Genomic DNA, 14083 nt, shown 5'->3' on the forward strand with positions numbered 1-14083 from the left:
TTGGTCTTTGACCTAAATCCTGGTGTCTCTATTGTGCATGTTTTTCTTATACTGTTCTTTATTGTTCAGCTGCATGTTTTATGTCATTGTTCTCTATACACAATTTTTTATGATAATATGATGTTATGGGGTGAATGTGATTTAAATTTTTTCAAAAAGTTTATAAATGCAATTATCTATAATAGAGAACAATCTACCCCTAAAATTAACATGGTATCAAAGTTGGGTTGAAGAAAATCCATTGATATCACCCCCGTGAAGACACCTATGATGAAGTTCATGATCAAAGAAGAGTGAAAGAAATGAATATGGCAGAGACCTAAAGGAATGCTAGTGTTTGAAGGAAAGCCTAGGGAGACCTTTGTTCTTGCAAATAGAAGCTACGGTTTGAGAGAAACCCTAGGAGTGGCCTTAATATGGAAAAGGCTTGGTATGATTCAAAATTGTTCATGATATAATATGATCTACACCTGTGTCAGATTTAGAGAAACCATAAGAGAGGGCATGATGTAGATCTTGTGATCATCTTGTACATTTAATAGTTGGGTTGGGTTGTCAATGTAAGCAATTAAGGATACAGGTGGTGTTCAAGAGGAAGCATTTATTATTTTGCAGATGACTTCGACATATGGTTGATGGTATGTGGTGCAGGATCAAGACGGAACTGATAGATTCATACAATCCTCATTAAATATAATTACTTTCAAAAGATCATGGTATTTCATTGTGACACTACTATTGTTTAGATATATTGTTTTCTACTATTTTTTATTCTTCCTACATGAGTATTTGAATACCTCTAACTTATTGGATGAGGATGTGAGATTCATCTTGAGGATCATGAAGATGTAGAGCATCTCAAGAAGAGTTACCTCTCAAAGGGAGATGGTGCAAGAAAAATGAAGAAGCCACTCTCCTATTCAGGAAAAGGAAGACAATCCTGCGTCATCATCAGGTACAACTTCATTGTGTTTGTATTGCTATTATTGTTCTTGTTCTTGTCCCGGGGTCATCAGGTACCATGGATGGATGTAAGGACCAATTCCTCGATATCAAGATTGATAAGAACGTTGATCCAGCCCATGATTATAGTGGCAATTACCTTGAAAGAAGGGTCTCGTCTCTCAGGTTGATATCTATGGTTGAAGAGGCTTCCTATTCAAAGGGAGAAGACCTTCATGTAACAATGAGATATTTTGAGATGAAAAAAATATGAGAAGCAATATAGCATTCATGAAAGGATCATTCTAGATAATAAAAAATGCAACGATATCAAATTCGTCCACAATATCAAGCTCAAGGAAGATACTCTTAGAAGATTGTGATAAGATCCTAACACTTGTTGTCGAATGCACTATTATTGGATGTATGTGAAGATGAATTCCCATGTGATATTTAAGGAAATAGCATACTTGAGGCTACATCAAGGCTTTGAAGCACATAAGATGAGACTCATGATTACAGATTGAAGAAAGTCTCATATGAACTCAAGTTAGTCCCCTGGACTTGCCATGCCTAGATTAATGGACATTTGATGATTCCAACCTCTCTTTAGGGTTGCAGGTATGTCTTTGATGTTTGGTCTTATATGTGCTAACAATTATTTCTAGCAGGATCATATCATCACCATGTTTAATACCAGAGGAAGTTAATGTATGGGCCATAACATTAGAAATATAACAAAGAAATGATGAGGACTTACTCATTAAGGGAAGTATGTAGAGACTTGGCATGATGGACTACACTAAAGCAGTTGAGAGAGACTCCTTTTTAGATTCAGATTTGATGGATCCCATGATGAGCAAGTAGTCAAATGGATCGTTGCTTTGAATCATGTACTCTAATCCTAATAGAGCTTGAACATGTATTGAGATACCTGGATGATGCAGTCATTCATGGACTGAGACATAATGTCAGAATCTTGATGAAAACACTGATGTTTCCTGAGACTAAAAATGTTATTGACAGGAAAATCACATCAGGGTGCTATTATATCTTTGGGTATGCCATGATTCCATAGATGAGATGGAAGCAGATGTTTATTGATTTGAGTATGGCTGAGGCATAGAAAATTGTTTCTAGTATGGTTAGCTATGTGCTAGTGTGATTAAGAAATCTCTTTGGAGAGTTGTTTGAGCATGTGTTGGACATGACTATGATGTTGTGATAACATGAGTGGGATCTGACTTTCATATAATCCCATGTTTTATGATCGGTCCAAGCATATTGATATTAGATATCATTATATCTAGGATATGGTGTAGAAGGAGCAGTGAGGCTCCAACAGTAATTTTTTATGGAATTGAAGCAGTGAGGCTTTAACAGATGAGCTAGTTGTTGCTATTCTCACCAAGCCTTTACCGAAAGAGAAGTTCTTAGTCTTCAGAGAGTAGTTTGGATTGATGGATGTGACCCTTCTAAGTAGTGGTCATTCACTGATTAAGAACATTGAACTATGTTCTTTCCCCCTGTTTGAGCTCTCGGGGAGAGGAATGGAGTCAGAGAGCTTCTTGGGTTGAGGGATATCTGGACATTAGGTGTGTGTGATCCCTACCCTTTGTGGTAGGTTGGGTATCTCCCCTACTATCAAAGTAGGGTGTGTGTGATCCCTACCCTTTGTGGTAGGTTGGGTATCTCCCCTATTGTCAAAGTAGGGTGTGTGTGTGATCCTTGTCACCTGTGACAATTTGGGTATCTCCCCCTACTATCAAGTCTGGTACTTGACAGAGTATACCCCAATATGAATCCTATGAAGGTTTTAACCATGTACATAAATTACCTACAAATGAATTCTAAAAACAAAAAATAAACAATGGCGAGAGCATAAAACATAAAATAGATATACACAGAGGTTCTCCCCTGAATCCCAAAACCGGGACTACCATATTGATTTTTCATTATATTCCTTTCAATGTTAACTTTAGTTCCCTTGACCAGATCTACAAGATACCATGGGCAGAAAACCATCATGCCAAAAACCATGTGAAAAACACATGCACAAAACCATAGGCAGGTCCACCCACCTAATATAGGGTCTAAAAAAATTCTCGGGGCATTGCCTCAGACCTCATAGAGGGGGGCTACTTTTCCCCTCAAAACCCTTGCTTCACACATGGGGCTAGTCGTGGAAAGAATATAACACACCCAATATCCTACCCACAAGCTAGGTTTGTTGGGATTGCCAACCATTTGGCCAATGAGTGAGGAGAATTGGGTGTGTGTGATCCTTACGCTGGTAAGTTGGGTATCTCCTCCAAAGTAGAGGATGCATGTGTACTACCACTTGATTCTTAAGGATCAAGGTCGGAAGATCAATGGACAATAAGAATTAGAGAAATTTTGAGGTCTAAAATTGGCCTCAAAAAAAATGTACAACCAAAATCAATTTTATAAGAACCAATAGGATTCAAGATGATGATGTCAACCAGGGGGGATGATTCACCATTTTTTGAGTAAAAAAATTAAAAAATTAAAAATAAAAACTACTTTTTCAACTCGTATTTTCAACTTATCTCCTTACAGTTTTACTCAAATTTTAAGTGGGATCACTCGTTGGATGTGTAATTTAATTCTCCATTCAAGGAGAACTTATGTTGCATATTTTCAATAGACTCTATCACATGAAAAACGAGAAATACATGAAAAACATGATTGTAATCATGTTTTTAATGTATTTCTCATTTTTTGTGTGGCAAGGTCCATCGAAAGTATGAAATATGGGTACTCGTTGGATGAGGTATTAAATTATGCATCCAGTGAGTGCTCTCACTCGAAATTTGAGTAAAACCATAGGGAGATAAGTTGAAAAAGTAGTTTTTTTCTTTTTTCCCTCTAAAACTTAATGATATAATCTAATATTATTTCATTATTCCCACTATTATTTTATAATATTCCTTATGAGGCCTATTTTAGACCTCAAAATTTATCTAATGATGGTTGGGATCCTTACTTCTCATGGTAGGTGGTATCTCGCCTATTGTCATTAATCAATAGGATGGTTATGATCCTTATCTCTTATGGTAAGTGGTATATTTCTTATTGTGATTGGATATAGGGTGGCAGATTAATCCCCCTATGATGATTCTTCTTCTTTAGATCATGACATCATTGTTCAGTTGAGATTAAGGTCATAGAACTTGACCTGGAGACCAGTAGGGTTTGGAGGATAAAATCAATCTCCCCTATTGTCGGTTGTGGATTATTCTTCTTCTATGAGATATGATGAGACAAGATTAGATGAGATGAGACATGATGTAGCAAACATACATCTGAAATGAGAATTATGATGCAGATGGAAATTCCTCCCTAGCTGAGAGGGAGAGTTGAAATTTGGGGCAGCTATGGGATGAATTTCCCAAAGACCTCAAATGAAGCCCATCTTGCCCCAAAGGTAAATTCAAATTGTGTAAAGAAACATTATTATTATTGTGGCACAAATTAGGCAAGCAATTAAATTAAGAAATATTTTTTAAATATTATGGTGAGAAAATTCAAATTTTTACATTTTTCCCTTCAAAGATTTCAAGTCGGCCAACCCCAAGGGAGGTGACCCTTCGCTCAAAGGATTAACTATAAATAAGTGTAAATCAACCTCCATTTGACATATTCATTCGGACTTCAAAAGTGCCATATCTTTGTGGCTCAAATAATTTATTTGAGGCTCGCATTTATCTCTAAGGATTGCTTTTATCTTTGAAAGCTTGTGGCTCGTAATTTCTCACACTGTGTTTCTAAGGTTCATTCTACAATTTGTGGTTCACATTCTCAAATTTGTGGCTCACTTCTCTTTATGATGGATCACATTCTTGGCAGTTTTCTACATCTACTTTGAGGCTTGCATTTGATTACAACAGTGGATCACATTTTTTTGTGGCTCTTATTATTCTCTAAAGTTAGCATACTTACCTCTATCTTTGTGACTTGATATTTATCTTTGTGGTACATATGTTCTTATCTGAGGCTCACTCTATATTTTTGTGGCTTGATCCATCCATTTGTGGCTAGCACTTATTCCTATGGCCTCGCATTCATAATATATGTGATCAGACATTCCTATGGCTCACATTCTTTATACATTAGCTTACATCATTCCTGATGCCTCGCATTAGCATCTTTGTAGCTCGTTTTCACAATGGCTCTCATTCTTACGGTGGTCCGTATTATTTCATAGTGGCTCTCATTCTTACAGTAGTACACATTATTTCATAGTGGCTCACATTCTTACAGTGGTTTGCATTATTACACAGTGGCTCTCATTCTCACAATGGCTCGCATTTGTTGTAGCTCTTATGTACAATGGTTTGTTCTTCTATGGTGGATCGTCCTGTGGATCACCTTTTTCGGTGGTTCATATTATATAATAGTGGTTTAGATCCTCTTATTTTAGGTTCATCTTCGTCGTTGTGTTGGCAGTTTTCATGACAATATATGGCAGCAATGTTATAGCAGCTACGGCAACAATGTTATGGTGCAGCATTATTATAGCAGCTATGGCAACAGTGTTATGGTGCAGTGGTATTATGGCAGCTATGGAAATAGTGTTATGGTGTAGCAATATTATGGTAGCTGTGTGCAGTAGTATTACGGTGTAGCATTGATATGACAGTTAACTTTATATGGCAGTGTCCTTGAGGTATGGCTATAACCTTAGATATATGACTATGCCTCTATATGTCAGCATGATATATGAAAATTTGCATTGATATTAGATATTACATAACAAACCTCATGAAAGTAATACTAAGGTATGGTACAATCCCTTATGACAGTAACAAGATACTCTTGATGATAGTGAATTTGATATGAAAGTAAGCTTGGCATAACAGTTACCTTTGATATAGTAGTAACCTTGATGGATATGGCAATGATCTTCATGACAATGCACTTGATATGTGATAGTGAAACAGTGACCTAATGTGACAACGATACATGTGACAGTAATCTTGATCTTATGATACATATGATAGAACGACCCTGCTCCATGATGATAGTGACTTTGTTATTATGATATATGATGATAGTGAGATATATGATGGGAGTGACCATGCTCTTATGATGACAGTGACCTTGCTCTTATGATACATGATAGTGATGATGAAGACTCTTGATATTTATGACACTTATCGTAGTGACTTGGATGATGCTACTTGAGACAGTGATATGCTAGTAGCTCTCTTGGACTTGTTTGATTATCAGAGATCAAATCATTCCGTTCACAAATGTAGTTGTGAACTGACTTGGGTTGGCCCTAAGAGGCCTGATGTAATTGATGTATCTCATTCATATTTTTACATTGTGTCTCAACCGAATATTTGATGAATATCTAATAGAAGAAGAATCTAGTTTGGTTTCCCCCCTTATGGGGTTTTTCCCTAGTTTCTGACCTAAATCCTAGTGTCTCTATTGTGCATGTTTTTCTTTTACTATTTCGTTGCATTGTTGATGTTATTGTTTTCTCTACATAATTGTTCATGATAATATGATGTTATGGGGTGAATTTAATGTAAAAATGTTGAAAATTTTTATAAATGCAATTTTCTATAACAAAGAACAATCTAGCCCTAAAAATTAACAGTGAGTGTATAGGTAACAGGTTTGTGATCCCCAAGGATTGCTAGAGTTCTCATGCAGTCCTTGTTTGATCACATGGATCATGAACTCTATGGGAACACATGTCCCCGAGTTGAAGCCAAATGTTACCCACCAAAAAGTGGGTAAACCATACAAAAAAATTGTTCTCCTCCTTGAACGGCTAGCTAGTTAGCAACCCTATATTAGCACATGACCTGATGTCGGGATCATCTACTACTAGCTTTGGTTAGATTTAGCTCTCCCAATTGACACTCCTTGAAGGAAGGTGGGTCATTCATCAATAAGTACTTTAATCGTTTTGAAATCATGTGCATTCACTTATTTTTATGGGCATACTAATATGGATCAAGTGGAAAACTAGACAATTTATCGATATTTAACAGTATCCTTGTTCCCTCACTTCACCTGGGAGGTTAGTCTTTGACTCTAGTGCAATGGGACCTTCTATGAGGTCTTTAGAATTGATTTGAGTAGCATGTCCAAGATATTCCATACATACAACTTCCCATCTTTCCCCATTAGTCAACTCCATTCTTTGGGTCGGTGGTCATTGGTCATTGGGATTTGCACCTTCTCATCATCATCTTCAAGTCTAGGCCCAAAAAATTTAACACAAGAGGTTGATGCATCTAAAATAAAGATAAAAACATTAAAAAATCCACAATGAAAGACTTAAGATAAAATGCAAAAGATGGTTTAGACACTTTTTTAGTGCATGGGAAAAATCCTAGTCTGAGTTCTACCCCTCATTATCCATCACCCAATTCCTTGAGAACATGATGCTTCATCCATAAAATGGAACTCTTGTATTTTCCCAACCCTTATGAGCAATAAATTTACACATCTTTAAGGGATCACATAGAAAAACTCAAATGCAAACATGGGCTCCTTAGTTATGCACCCAAATAAAAGCAAATCATAAAGAATTAAAAGGTGCACCAGAAGGGTAGAAAAAGTACAAGAAGAAAAGGGGTAACTCATGCCTCCATGATCGCTCCCCCCTGACATCCATTAACTCACAATGTTGGACCTCCATTAGTTGGTCTCCCAATGATGGCACATTGTCTTGAAGCCATTCCCACTTTGAAGCCACCATTTTTTACACACACCTATAGATGTATGGGCTAACTTGGGACATGCTATGTTGGACCTCCATTAGTTGGTCTCATAGCTATGGCACCTTGTCCTGAAATCATTCCCACTCCGAAGCCGCCATTTTTTACAAACATTTGTGGATTTATGGTCTAACTTGGGACATGCCTCTTCCCCTTGGGGGCTAGAAACAACTAATATGGTTATTGATCTTGCCATCCCTAATATAAGTAGGTAACTTGTTTACGGGATTTGATCTAATTAGATATTTAATGGTAGGTTTTGTGTGGAGTATTATTATGCCCTAAATATTAAATATGGTATACTATAATGCATTTATGGTTATTTTCCGTAGTGATTGTTGATTACACTTTATCTTGAGAAGGTTTTCACAGGTGGTCTTATCATGCCAATAGAGGTCTCTTGAGGGATAACTCGCGTCCCTTTCAAGAGCATTCCAGAGGTTGTTTTATACATTCTAGATAGCATATGTTAGGTCCCTATAATATTAATGTAGCCCCTATATTGTTAATGTTGTACCCCATAGAAATCCAATATTGTTATTTTTGTGCTCTTACATTATTATTGTTAAGAAGACCCTAATTATATTTTGACCTTTTAGACTCCTATATATACCAAGTAGGTCTTATCATTTGAATCATCCAAGAAGTGTTCATTCAAGTGATGTAAAAGAAGGCTTCCCCCTCAAAGTGGCATATTATTAAGTCATTGATCTATATTTTCTTATGTTTCTGCATTATTTTCTTTTAGTTACATAACATTTGGAATCAGAGGTCTTGCTCCTAGGGTTTTGTTGCTTCAAACGAGTCAGCGTGGCATTTCGCTATAAATTTTTTTGGGAAGCTTTAGACCGTGAAATTTTTACCACATGGAGGAGAAATCTTAATGAACATCCAGTTAAAATTCAAACCTTTTTTTGCTATATTTTCGAATATATGGTCCAAAGAAGTTAGTGTTTCAATATTCTCCAGAATTCAGTCTCAAATAATGATCCCATAGAAAATTATCATAACTTTCACTTCGAGCATCGAATTTAAATTTCGTAAAAAGTCACTGAAAGTAAACGGACTTTATTTTTTATGGTATGAGTTTCAAGTCACACATTAAAGTAGTGACAGGTGGCATTTCATACAAGTTATCTTGATAAACTAGTTCATAATCAGGTCATTGTGGGAGATATGAGTAACTTTATCTTTAAGAATCCAATCTTGGTATAACTTGTGGGGTTGGAAAGAAGACATAGAGAGTTACCTCAAAGACAAAATTTCAAACCTTGGGAGGTAGAAACCACATAGATACAATAGTTTCAAGGTCGGCCAAATAAACGAGCTCAAAATCAAGTTCTTAAAAAAATTGTGTATTTTTTAAAATTGCACAACTTTAGTTTGAAAATTAATTTGAAGCGATTCAAAGGGAATATCAAAGCATAGATATTATTATTTGATTTTAAAATGACTCACAAAAAAATGGCATACCCATTAAGCCCACAGAAAGTTCTATTATGATGCATTAAGAAGAGGAAGAAATTTAACATGATATATCAAAATTATGGGAACAAGTGCAACAGTTTTCGTTCTCACGAAGAGTGACCAGAAATGAATTGGAAGCAAAGATGGATGGTTTAGAAGCAAAAATAGAAAAGGACATAAAAGGTTTGACAAAGTTGCTACAAGAAATGTGTCATAGTGGTGAGAAGGTATTCTATGAAACTCTTGATGAAAACAAAAGGAATGTGAATCATGATTTTAGAGACTTCAACTTTGGGTTGAAGGCCCACCACATTTCAAAGATTGATATGACGAAGTTTGATGGCAAGGATTTGGTAACATTGATACTAAATATGGAGTAGTTCTTTGATCTACATGATGTGCAACACACACAAAAAGTATGCATTCCATCTTTATCTTTAGAACCCAATCAGTTTGTGTGGTGTTGATGGTTTTGTTCTCGTAAATCACTTGTCGCTTGGACAATTTTTACAAAGGAATTGACAGCGCATTATGAAGATACAAAGAGAAATATCTTCTTTAGGAAATTGATAAATCTCGAACAAAGGGGTTCAGTTGCATAGCACATTGATAAATTCCAAAGACTGACTATCAAAGTAAATGATATTCCAAAGGAGCATATGATAGATTCCTTCATAGGGACTTTAAAGGATAACATCCAACATGAGGTTTGTGTTTGGGAACCTAATTCATTGGAGAATGTGTTTAGGGTGGAAAGAAATGTTGAAAACAAAAATTATGGAAACAACGAGGTCTACCACTCACAACTATAAAGATGGAAGTGTTGTCGCTCTTAGCCTCCCACAACCTACAAGGTTGACACCACAAAAATTGAAGGAAAAAAGAGCAAAAGGGCTTTGTTACATTTGTGATAGCAAGTATACTAAAGGTCATAAGTGTGCTGAGAAAACTTATTTTACATATATTGCGAAGAGGAGGAAAAAATGAACAAAAAACATCAAAAGAAGAAGGTTTACAACAAGAACCAACCCTAGGTGTTGAAAAAGAAAAAATAAATCCGACAATATCTTGTAATGCATAGGCAGGAATTACCACTCGTCAAACTCTCAAGATAGAAGGATATGTCATGAAAAAAAAGGTAATAGTGTTGACTGATTCGGGTAGTACCCATAATTTTACTCATTGTAAGACAGCCAAGGATTTGAATTTCTTACTATATCCAGCACTAGAGTGTCAATTGATGGTCGCAGATGAAGAGACTATAAATTGCTTAGGAAAGTTTCATAATATAAATCTAACCATGGAGGAATATGTATTGAATAGTCCAATGCTTTCCATTCCAATGGGTGGTGTTGATGTTGCATTAGGAGTCCAATGGTTACAATCTTTAGGGATGATAACTTTTAGTTTTCAAGAACTTTTCTTTATTTTTTTCCTGGGAAGGAAAGGAAATTGAATTAAGGGATATCGCAAGGAAACTTGAGAAGATAATCAGCTCTAATGGCATGACAAAGCTTTTGAAGAAGGAACGACAAGGGGTAATTGCACAATTAAGCTCACTAGATTTTCAAACATCTAAGTCATTCATTTCTCTATATCTCCAAAGAGTCCTTAACAATCATGGGCCAAGGTATTTAAGCCTCCCAAAGGTCTTTCACCTAGTCGGGATCATGATCATGCTATTCACTTGATTCCAAAAAGTGTTCCTCCAAACATCAAACCTTACAGATAACTACATGGTAAGGAAATGATGGTAACACTACATGCCCTGAAGCAATGGCACCCTTACCTAACAAGAAGACACTTCAAGGTAAAAATAAATCATGATAGTCTTAAATACTTCTTGTAACAAAGATTATCTTCAAAATAGCAAGCAAAAATGGGTCACAAAGATGTTGGGTTATGTCCTTGAAATCATCTACAAAAAAGAGAAGCAAAATGTTGTTACAGATGCACTCTCAAGAAGGGGTGAGGATGTGGAGACATTGCTCTTTGCCATTTCTATTATCCAACCTGATTGGATAACTCAAGCAAGGGATGAATAGAAAAATGACAAAAAGGTGTGGAAAATCATTCAAAAGTTCAGCAAGATCTCATTGCACTTGATACATTTCTGAGGAAAAATGATTCATTGTGGTACAAAGATCATTTATATCTATGTAAGAACTCCCAATTCAAACAAAAAGTTCTTTTGGAATTGCACACCTCTCCTATAGGAGGGCACTCGGGATTTTTAAAAGCTTACCACAAGGTCAATAATGAATTTTTTGGAATAGCCTTAAAGTTGATGTTCAGAAGGTTGTGGCAGAATGTTTGGTTTGCCAACAAAATAAATTCGATACAATTAAAACCCCAGGTCTTTTACAACCATTAGTCATTCCAAGTCAATGTTGGGAGGAGGTCTCAATAGATTTTATCACAAGTTTACCCAAGTCCTAAGGAAAGATTGTCATCATGGCGATAATTGATAGACTTACCAAGTATGCACACTTTTGTGGATTATCTCATCCTTTCAAATCCATTAGTCACTGCGACATTTGTAGAAACAATTCAAAAGCTACATGGAAACCCAAAGATTATTGTAAGTGACAGAGATCTCATTTTCCCTAGAAATTTTTGGACATAGTTATTTTCCTGTCTTGCTATTCAAATGGATTATAGCTCATCTTATCATATCCCCAATCTTATCATATCGCTCTAAGAGACAATTCTAAGGTTCAAGCAGTGGAAGATCACAAGAAGCATCAACAAGTTCTCCAACTCTTAAAGGATACCCTGACTCTGACACAAAATCGAATGAAACAACAAGCATATCAACGTTCAGTGGAAGAAGGTTTGACGTGGGAGATTGGGTATTTTTAAGACAACCATACAAACAAATATCCCACAATCAAGCTAATAAGGATAATAAATTATCACCCGTGCACTATGGCCCTTACGAAGTGTTGCAAAAGATTGGTACTATGGAATACAAATTGGAGTTGCATGCATCTTCACAAGTACACCTAGTTTTCATGTTTCATGTTTAAAGAAGGTTATAGGTGACATGCTCTCAGTTCAAACTATATTGCCAAAACTTGACGAGGAAGGAAAAATCATATTGGAGAAGCAATCACGGTAACAAGAATTTGATAACAGTGATGAGTGGACACCCACCACTCTCGGTTAGAGAGACCCTCTTCAAGACATTCAGGAAAGATGCTCACAGGGGCTAGAGACACTCATAGGGACTTCTATCGCGCACACGCTGGTATATTGTGCGGATTAGGGTTTCTATATGAATCATAATAAAAATTGTGATATCTTTTTTGAAATCTTAATTTTTCATGGTGTAAAATTTATTTTATTTATTCCTAAAAGTGAACTTTGATATATGCATCTCTTGAATTTAAAATCCTCCATAGGAAATCAGAAGGGTTTCTAAGTGGAGATCATCATTATCACCCCGTCTTTATCAAAGACCCTTTTCATAAACTTTTCCCTAATAGTTTCATTGCCCAATTAGGTCAAGGCACTAGTCTAGTAGGTATTGATCAACCCCTTCCTTTTCTCTATTTTTTATACTTCTCTCTATTTTTTATACTTCTCTCTATTTTTTATCTTTTCTCGAATTTCTAGGTATCTAAGGTTAAGCTTATGGTTAGGTTTTTTCATGGAAGTGTATTTAATAACAATTTCATTTTGATGTGTTATTGCCCTCTTAGTAGGGATTGCATTTAATAACTTTAAAGCAAAATTTTGTTTTAATTACATGTTAAAATACTAAATACTATAATTAGGGCTGACATCATCTTTGTTTATTGTTGTTTTATGCTTATTTCAGCAATAGAAACTCACTTTCCTACCCTAAAACTTACTTACCTAATTGATAGCCTTATTCTTTTGTTGATCCATGTTGTATAAGTTATTTCTTTTAGCAGTTATATGACATTGTATGCTATATTAAAAATCTCTCAAGCCATAACTTATAACAACTCTCTTGTATCTCTAAAAGGTCATAGGAGAGCATACTTTGGTAAATCTTATCTCAGCCTTTCTAGGCTCCATCGGTACCTTTCCTAAATCATTAGACCTGCTTCACCATAAAACCTCTCTTGTTGAATATATTACTTCAATCATTAGACCTGCTTCAACATAAAACCTCTCTTGTTGAATATATTAGGCCACCTTTTGTAGGAAAGCCCCTCGTGTGGGATTAAATTCACCACTAAACCACGTTTGTCGACGTTTATTAAATTCACCACTAAACCACGTTTGTCGACGTTTTCCTAAATCATTAGACCTTGCTTCTCCATAAAACCTCTCTGGTTGAATATATTAGGCCACCTTTTGTAGGAAAGCCCCTCATGTGGGATTAAATTCACCACTAAACCACGTTTGTCGACGTTTGAACAGAACATTTCATTAGACCTTGCTTCACCATAAAACCCCTCTTGTTGAACATATTAGGCCACCTTTTGTAGGAAAGCCCCTTTTGTGTGGGATTAAATTCACCACCAAACCACGTTTGTTGACGTTTGAACAGAACATTTCAAAATCATAGAACATTGTTTTGCAAACGCAAGCTGAAAACACAACAATTCTGGATTAGCATAAGATTTCACATCATTTCAGGTTAGCGATGAGGTTAATGGCATTCTCAAGGGAGAAGAAAGTTGAGGAGAACATTAACTTGGAATGATATCTCATCATAGAAAAATGCCATTACAGTAAACAAAATTTACAACAAAATTTACAATTATAGATATCTCATAGATAACAGCCACAAGTTTGAGAAAGCCCACAAGACAACATCAAAACAAATTGACCATGTTACTTCCAAACTAAAGAGTCATCCAAACAATTAACCATATTAGTTTCAGCCACAAGTTTGAGAAAGCCCACAAGACAACATCAAAACAAATTGACCA

This window comes from Pinus tabuliformis, chromosome X, assembly GCF_031772625.1.
Source record: "Pinus tabuliformis cultivar Carrire ecotype Pingquan chromosome X, CPIR1, whole genome shotgun sequence".
NCBI classification, from domain to species: Eukaryota; Viridiplantae; Streptophyta; class Pinopsida; order Pinales; family Pinaceae; genus Pinus; species Pinus tabuliformis.